The following is a 9,101-nucleotide window of genomic DNA, read 5'->3' as shown; positions in this document are numbered from 1 at the left end:
AAAAACAGCAATTTAAACTGTAACGGACTACAAACAGTTGTAAAATCATAAAAACAGCCCAAGAAAAAGAAACGTTTTTAGTGATTTTTAAAAAAACGATAAAGGAATCTGACCCCAAATATAATTCTGTTGAGATTTGTTTCCAAAGAACTGGCACCAGCCATGGTCTAGCTACTCTAGTGTGCTGGAGAACCAACTGACCCTGGTCCAGTGTTTGGCTCAAACATGTGGGCACATGAGCACCCAAGAGGTCTTTCAGATCATTCTGCTTCTGCCTTCTGTAATCTAAATCTATCATTCCATGGTAATCTGGATCCATGGAGAATCTGCTTCTGTTTCGGGCATTTAAGGAGTTGCACACCCATTCTTCTCTCCCCAAGGCTCAACACATTCAGCTCCATTAATGACTAATTTGTTTTATTATATTATTACAAAGTATACAGTAAGTAACACATTATATTATTTCAATATAGTGGTATTCATACAGTATTGACTAGAGATTATTAACCCTCTGATGTTAATAAACTTAAACCTTTAAAGATAGAGAAAAAGAAGAGGTTTATATCAGTGTTAATTAATGACTCTTCATAGGACTTCATTTCCAATTCCTTGATCATCCTCACGGGCCTTCTCTGAGCCTGTTCCAGTTTGTCTGAAGCCAGTTACAACAACTGGGGAATGATTGCCTTCAGATTCCTGCATCGTGAGATTCCTAGACAAAATATTCCTCTCGGAAGGCTGAGCATCCACCCCCATCTTGCAGTGGTCATTCAATGGATGTGCAAGGAAAGCTACCCGGCCATTTCCCTGATTCTTTCCCACAAATCCCAATCTTGACTGGGGATTCCAAATCTCCACAGCTGCAGCTTCTTACTTTCTTTTGTTTAAACAGAAGTTTAAGCCTGCAGGTTCTTGGCTTTCCCCAACTGGCTTTGAGTTCTGGAGAGAGGAGGGGTGACTGAGCACACAAGGGCACGATATTATCAGTCTAAGAGCAACAACTGTGAAGTGAGACATAATTCAATGCCAGCAGTTACATCAAAAGTTTACTTTTATAAATAACAAAACTTTGCCAAAGAAAAACAGTTGTGATTTTGCAGGAGCCTCCAAATGCACGAAAGCCCCCAAAGCTATTTTGATGTAGACGTGGAACGGAATACCTTTAGGTGAATTATAAATATATTAATGGTTCATTCTGGCACAACATAGCAGGATGCTTAGAATAGGCAGCTGGGTGTCTGTCCTTAACAGTGCCAGTGGAATTGGCACCAGCCTGATGGAAACTGGAAAACATTCTGACTTCCTTGGAGGAATATAAACGTAACAAATAAAATGAACACAAACGGTATTTTTTTTCAAAAATGTGGATGCTAAGGATCTTTTCCTGGGGCTTTGCTCAGTTCTTTTCTGAAGCTCCTTTGTGCTTGAGTCTCCTGGTATCCAACTATACTTGGAGAGGAAACAGAAAAGAGAACAATGTCCTGCTCCTCCAATGTTTTCCAAGCTAAAGTGCAGATGATCATTTGGGAAAGCTAGCTGGGTGAATTATGTTCTGGCCAATTGAAGGAGTGTGATGAACACTGATGGATTTTTTAGGAGCTGTGAGGTTATGAGTGAACATCTGTTGGAAAGGGGGTCTAAGAGAAACCAAGCTTTTGCTCGTGTCTAGGACTTGAACTCAGTGCTTCAGACACCAGACTCACAGGCACTAGGATCTTACAGGCAGCTTGACACATGATATTCCCTTTCCAAATGATCTTAAGAACTAATCTGGGCTTGACTTTTCAGACCATAAATTGAATGTTCCCATAGCATCTAGCAAACTCTTTAGAATCAAATTACTATAGGCAGGGTAAAATACTTGTAAAACCATTTGAGAAAAATTACTTTTAAAACCATGTTCTTGTGTGTATCTTAAATCACAAATTAATATAAAAACTGGGTGGAGTGGGTTTGTGAAAGAACACCTCCTGTAGAACTGCCTGCAAAGGGGCTGAGGCGTCTAGTCCCCTTTCTGGTCTGCCCTTGTTTCCTCCAGGGGTTGGCAGGCCCACGAGTGTCATACTATGGAGGGAGGAGAAGGGGATAAAGAGCAGGCTCTTGTGGTTACGTGTTTTCCCACCCCTCACCCATCAGACACAGCTGCCTTAATCAACAGAGAGGCACATTTAAAAGCCAGGGTTTGGGTGACCATCTGGAAATCAGGTCCCACCAGTTGTGCTCAGAACCTGCTAGCTGGAACCCCTCCAGACCCCTTCCTGGCCTCCTGCCAAAAGGGTGGCACTGAAGACAGATGCAGGTGCAAGAGTTTTCCTGGCATGCTTTTGACGCTGGCCATGGACTCACTGTCAAGTCCATGATGTCCAACTCTCAGTTCTGAAGCATTCTCACGCAACCAGTCTTGGTTCAGACAAATACTTCTTTATTAAGGTGTACATGTAGCTTGTAAACAGAACATTGCTAAAACTAACGCCTTGGGTAAACCTCCCTCTATTTACCCCCCCCCCCTTATTGCCTGGCGCCATGATTCCCCTTCACCTGTTGTTGACCTCTGTCCTTCCTCCTCGAGCTTCTTTCTGGTTCTTTGGGCCCCAGCTGCCTGGCCTGCAATCAAGCCAGTCTAAATTGCCCATATATGGTTAAGCTGCTTCCCAACTCCTCTTACAACCATTAACAGCCACCCCCCCTCCTTAGTTACAAGTGGCAGAAACAAATCAATCCAACTCCCAACGAATGCAATACAATGGAAAACAACAACAGTTGGGTGATGCAGGTTCTGACGCTCGCCCCTCAGGCAAAGTCTGCATGGAATCTCCTTTCCCCACAGATTCTTCAGCCTGATTCTCATTGTCTCTAGTAATTCCATAAAATTTTAAAATAATATTATTGCCCTGCAGGCCAGATTCCTAAATTCTGCAACTTAAGCTCCATATCTATCCATGCTAATAGGAGTAAGCCCCATGGAACTCAGTAGGCCTTATTTCTGAGTAGGAATGTTTAGGCTTACACAGTGCAATCACCAAATTCCCTGCAGGTAGAGCGCTTTCTGCAAAGGACCTAGCTTGTCTGTTTGTTTGCTAACATTTCTATCTTGCCAAAGTCCTAGAGAATTTGGGCAGCTAATGTCCAAATAAAACTCATAATCATTGTAATGTAAGTATCATAATAGTAAAATAAAAATAATTGGCAAAAACACTGATGAGGGTTAGTGGCAATCCATGTTGCAGATCTGAACCTCGAATTTTTTCTTAGAGGCAGCTCTTTCTGCAGACCCATGCCAATTTCAGGGGGCAGCGTATTCCCCAGGAACACACACATCCCATTGAAAAGGCCTGTTTCTGCCTCCATTCTCCCTTGATAGGACAAGGAGGGGGAACCAAGATCAATCAGGACAGGTAGAGTGCCCCTGGAGGGGATGGTCCTGTAAGTTGAGGCTTCATAGATAATGAATGGCAGCTTGAATGGTTTCTGAAAACAAACCGGTAACAAATGCAAGGCTGGTCACCGTGGCATAGCACAGCTGTATTTGCTCTCATGGGCCAGCATAGGGGTGGCTGCATTTTTACCAGTTGAAGTTTCTGAGCAGTTTTCAAGTGGGTCCCCAGGTTCAGCATACTGCAGTCATCCAACATTTTCAAGTTTGTTTCATTTTTTTTTCAAGCCAGAGCAGAAACCCAAACTGTATTTGCTCTGTCTTAAAATGGCCAGATATAACAGGAGGTGGTTCTTGCCCCTTTCCATACCTGTGAAAGAAAGGAGTTCAACCAGCAACTGTGTGTTCCACCTGCTGCAAATCCTTCCTCTGCACAAGTGAGAGGAGGTGTCTCTGTATGCTTGCCATTTAGGATTGTCCTCACGTCACGAAGAGCCAGATTTGCTTGATCATGGTAGCTTGACTAAGCCCTCCACACAATAACTTAGGACAATGTGTGAACTAGTCGGCGTATTTACTAGAGGGATGTCAGGTGAGGCACTTTGCAACTTGGAAGCACTGTGGTTTTCCTTGTCAAGATGAGGAGGTAACATTTTTCTCCCTGTCAAAGAGACCCCTGTTGCTCATCTGGCTGTTCTTTACTGTTTAGAAGCAGGGAGTCTTTGTTGCTTCATGAGGAAGCTTTGAAGGGGTTCTTCCCATGAAGCTTCACTAAAATGAAGAACCCCTTCAAAGTTTTGAATAACTGTCCTATTTATATTTCTGCCTTTCCTTGAAATGTCTACGCCATTTTCCTTGAGGACTCCCCAAGTTCACTTTGAATGTTGCTTTAGGCAAAATTTCTGAGTCAAAGATACGTCTTTTCCTTTCAGCTAAAACACCCATTTTGTCCCTCTCGTATCAAGTGCCAGAACTCCAGGCCAGTAAGTCCATTACAGCAAGAGAGGACCAAATCCTCCGGGGGAGGTGCTGGCAGTGGGTCAACCCACTGTTCTCAGGGCCAGGCAAGGGGGGCGCCATCTTGGCCAGAGGGAACTTCTCCAGAGGTCAAGAGAATTTTACCAGGGAAAAATTTCCCTGTTGGCCAAAAGGAAGGCTTGCTTTCACTTCTTAGAAGCCTGCATTTCAGCAGAGTGTTGGTTAAATATTTGCACAGTTAATAAAGCTGTTGTTCTTTCTTTCAGAAAGGAAATGAGGAGGCTGAAGAGAAAAGAAGTGGGGGGGAACCATGCTAGCATTTCTTCTGTAGTTGTGCTCCCCAAGAACCTGAGCTTGGACCTGTTTTTTCTCTCTAGACTTCACACTCAGAGGACCCCTGCTGGAAATTTCACAATGGTATGATTGACAAGATTAGAAATTACGCCCTCTCCCTCCCACACCAGCCTTGTCTGCATATAAAGTTACTGCCGCTCCGGGCTCAGTGTGAAATTCCCCTTGCCGGAGCTCATTAAATGGGTCAGTGGCCCTTTCCAACTTCACAAAGGGCTGCATTTTGGCCATCCCATCAAACTCAGTCCCAGGATGTTGTTGAGTAAATGCTTCCAGATGGCTCACCTCAGCATCTCCAGAAAAAGAAAAGAGAACTAATGGTTTGCAGATTCCACCAGTTCTCATTGTTCACTCTGTGTGTGTGTGTGTGTGCGTGTGCGCGCGTGCATGCGTGTTGGGGGGACATGGGGAGGCTGGGATTCTGCTTGCTTTTGCAGCCAATTGAAATGGAGGGGCCCACAGCTGGCCAGATGCCAGCTTCCCTGCAGGCTGTCTCTGTGGGGCAGCAAAGTCAGTTCCCGCTGAGAGGGGTCAAAAGCCAACACCTGCCCCAGTGGCTGGGCAAAATGCCTCCTGGCTTTGCAAGCAACGGCAACTATGAAAAAGGTGTTTCCATATGACTGTGCTGTTGCTGTGCTTCCTGCCAGCTCCTGGAAGCTGTGCGAAGGGACGGCCTTCAGCAGAGATGGACGCCTCACCTCTGCGAGCAGGCAGCGTGATGGCAGAGCCCATCAGGAGACCCTGGAGCGTGGCTTCCCCATGGCCTCTCCTTCCCATTTTCTGGCTTTCTCTGCAGGCCTCATGGCTGAGCTGGAGAAAGGAGGGGACTCAGACTCCAAGCAGCCTCCCTCTTTCTCGCTCTCACCCCTCCGATTTGAGGCATGACTCTCCCCCCGCCCCCGGGTCTTCTCTGCAAATGCCACTTCACCTCTATGGTCTCCTCGGGAGGCAAAGCCGCTGCTGGATTCCTTCTTGCTGACCTTTGGAACCGTGGATCTGCCCATGGTCCATGGTTCATGCTCCCGCCTCTGTTTCTGCTTGGCTGGAACTGGGGGGAAGGCCAGGCTCCTGGACCAGGGACGTTGACCTCCGCCCAGCACCCCCCCAGGCCTAAGAGCCAGGCAGCCAAAGCAGCCCGGGGAGGGCCAAGGAGTGGCTCTTTCCCAGCCGTGGGTTTGCACTACGATGGACTTGATCAGGAAGGGGCACGTCGCGTTACGATGTTTTCCCTGCAAACATTGTGGAGGCTGGGTCTGCAACACAGAACAAGCGTGGTAAAGAATGAAATAAAAACATGGGAAACCTGGACAAATACTTTTAAAATGAAGAATCACAAAGCCAAAATGGACAGGCTGAAATGAGCTCTGCAGTTCTTCAGTGGCTGTTCTGCCAGAGTTCAGGGATACGAATGAAGGAGGCTCCACAAGCTGCAAAAGGGTAGCCCGGAGGCGGTGGCAGCAGTTATTATTATCAGAGTAGACTGCGTCCGTTTGTGGGTGCCAGTTCCCACTGCTGTAGCAGCATCTCTGGTGGGATTGCACTGAAACTAGTGTGGGAGTTTGGTGCCAGGGAGGTCAGATGGGGTTGGAGCCCTTGAAAGCCCAGTTCCCACACAGCCACTGTGTGGTGTTGTTGATCTTTAGGGCTTTTTTAAAATCTCTTTTTCTATCTGTATTCGCTCTTTTCATTTATGTTTGTTAGGTTTGTGTTGTTTATGTAAAATTTTATAAGCTAATAAAGAATTAAAACTAAAAAAAAAAGGAAAGCCCAATTCCCTTTACTGGAGGAGTCCAGGTCCTGTGGGAGACAGCAGGCTAAACTCCTCTGTTCATGCAGGCCCAGCGTCATCAAAGCTATGTCTGGCCCCTGAATGCTTTCTGGCCTCCACATGCCAATGAAAACATCCCCCAAATCTAAAAGTTCTAAGAGATTTAATCTAAAGATTAACAATTTTCCTTGGTAAGATCTGAAGGTCCAACCAATGTGAATAAAATTAAACAATTATTTCTTGTGATTGGACACGATGCTTCTGTTGATGCAGCCTAAAACCCCATTTGCCTTTTTTGCAGCCACATCACATTGCTGCCTTATACTGAATTTGACTATTTCAAAATGTCATCTGTCAACCTTCAAAAGGCAGTGGGTGACAGGCAACTCTGACCAATCATGAATAAGCTAAGTTGGTCCTGCTTAGTCCTTGGATGGCGGGGGAGAGTTCTGCAAAGAAGAATGGGGAAAAAAATTCCCAAAGCAAGAATTCAGAGAATGGGTCCTGGAAATGTTTGGAAACTGTTCTTTCTGCCAAAGGAGGCACTACAGTACAGTGACTGAAAGTTTAGCACTTGCTATATTCAATGTTTTCTTATTTTGAATCTGTAAACAATGGCACATAAAGAGTAAGTTTACCTTTGCACTTGCAGAAAGATGTCATGTTTAATTCTGTACCACGTAGAGGTTGTATCAGCTTCCATTCACTTCCTTAAAATGTACAATTTGAACTGGGTACCTGGAGGTTGCATGCAGCTTTATCTCTGTAGGATCTGCTCTAAAATCTTCACAAATTTTAGGATCTGGCCGACTGGTATAAGGTTCCCTAATTCCTTTCTTCCCCTCATTTGGAAAATAGGGGCAACACTGGGTCTCTTCCAATCATCTGACACTTCACCTGGTCATCAACATTTCTGAAAAGTAATACATAAAGCCTCATCACCAGCAATTTCCTTCAGTGTATTGCCTTCAAAATGTGTCATGTGGAGGGTGATGTTCAAAAGCGCACAGTCCCCCCCAAAAATGTCACTTATACCATTCCCACCCTTAGATTCCTCAGACGTAGGACACACAAAGTTGTGAACATTAAAAGAAAAGGCCCATAAAAAAAACGGCACCCATCAAAGCCAAGGAACCACTCCAGGTGCACTCTCCCTCCTTGCCCACTCTCTAGACCCACAGTTTCCGCCCACCTTTCTCTTTTACTGGGCAAGTTGGTGTCCTGTGGAAGACAGCCATGGGCCGCAGGTGCAAACACTCTAATTGGCTACAAGCACCTTTGGGACTCACGTGGGACCTAGCAGCATTGTGAGCTTGTAAAAAGTTCCTAGCTGCACACCACCCTCATAGATGTAAGGGCACAAGGTCTGCTTTTCTGGTGTGAGGCCAGCTGTGTTTCTAGCAACACCTGGAGGTTTGAAGAGTACAAGGCCCTTTGAAGTATTTTACCTCTTGAGTTTCTGGTTCTTGTGCATTCATGTGCCAATACCAGGCCTTTTAGAAATAATTTTGGGGTTCAGTGTGAGGGAATAAAGATTTGGTGGTTAGACTGACTGACATTGGGCTAAGAGGTCTCATTGTCTTTTTTGTGTTTACAGCTCCTTCACAATAATTTTTCATGAAGCACCTTCTCTGAAAGCAGCAACATTCAAATAGTAGAAGCCATACTTGGTTGGTGAGTAGCTTCAGTCCCTGGATCTCTTGGCTAACTTTGGATTGGATGCAACACATCTGTGCAGTCAGACTTAATCTGGGGTCCCAGCTGTTGGCCTTTTCTGAGGAGGAAGCCCTTAAGACAGCTATTCATGCCTGCTATGAAACCACATGTGTCTTTTCTGGGGGAAAAATAAGGGTACAAGAGATGAAACAAAGGACTTGCTTGCAAGTTTTCTCCACTGCCTCCCCAAGACTTTAGAACTGGGCAGCTAATGGTGATAGATCTCATTACAGATTTGAGGTCAGGTCAGTCAGCAGTCAATGTGTTAATACTGCCTTCTTTCCCCATGAAGGAGTTTGATGATACTAAGTTGGGTGTGGTGTGGAGGTGGGGGCTTCGCTTCACCTACACTTTGGTGGCCGAGCACTGTGAGGATTGCGAACTGGGGACAGGACCAATTAGATCTCTTGTGCCCATTGCCATTGAGCTTCCCTGGGTCACAGTGCAGATGTAAAAAGGGGCAGGCCAGTCCCTGAATGCTGCCCTGTTTACTGGGTAGAGCCAAGCGTAGTCCACGACTGTGGCCATCGCCTCTTTCCCGGTCACACTTGAGTGTGAGGTTGGAGTGCCTGAAAGTGGCTTTCTGACTGGATTCCAGAGGTGGTGCTGGAGAGGCTGCCTCTGGATTTTGTACTTCAGACCACCTGCATCTTGGCTAATCTCCTCACCATCCCCTCCTTTTGCTTGTAGTGCTCCTCTTCTGAAAAGTGAAATACCGTTTGCTGGCCAGTCCTTTGCCCACTGTGGAAGAACCATAATAAATGAAATTACCTTTAATTGTTGCCACCAGGGTTCCAGAGAATATCAGCATGAAGGGCCACTTTTAGAAATGCGCCACAATGCTGCTTTGTTTAGTTTCTGCTCCCTCCTCTCCGTTTCTTAGCCCTTGCCTGTTCCCTGCCCTGCTGCACACAT

This window comes from Python bivittatus, unplaced genomic scaffold (genome assembly GCF_059951505.1).
Source record: "Python bivittatus isolate LINGU-HERP-01145 unplaced genomic scaffold, Pbiv_v1 ctg000790_np1212, whole genome shotgun sequence".
Lineage (NCBI taxonomy): Eukaryota > Metazoa > Chordata > Lepidosauria > Squamata > Pythonidae > Python > Python bivittatus.
This window is presented reverse-complemented; position numbering follows the sequence as displayed.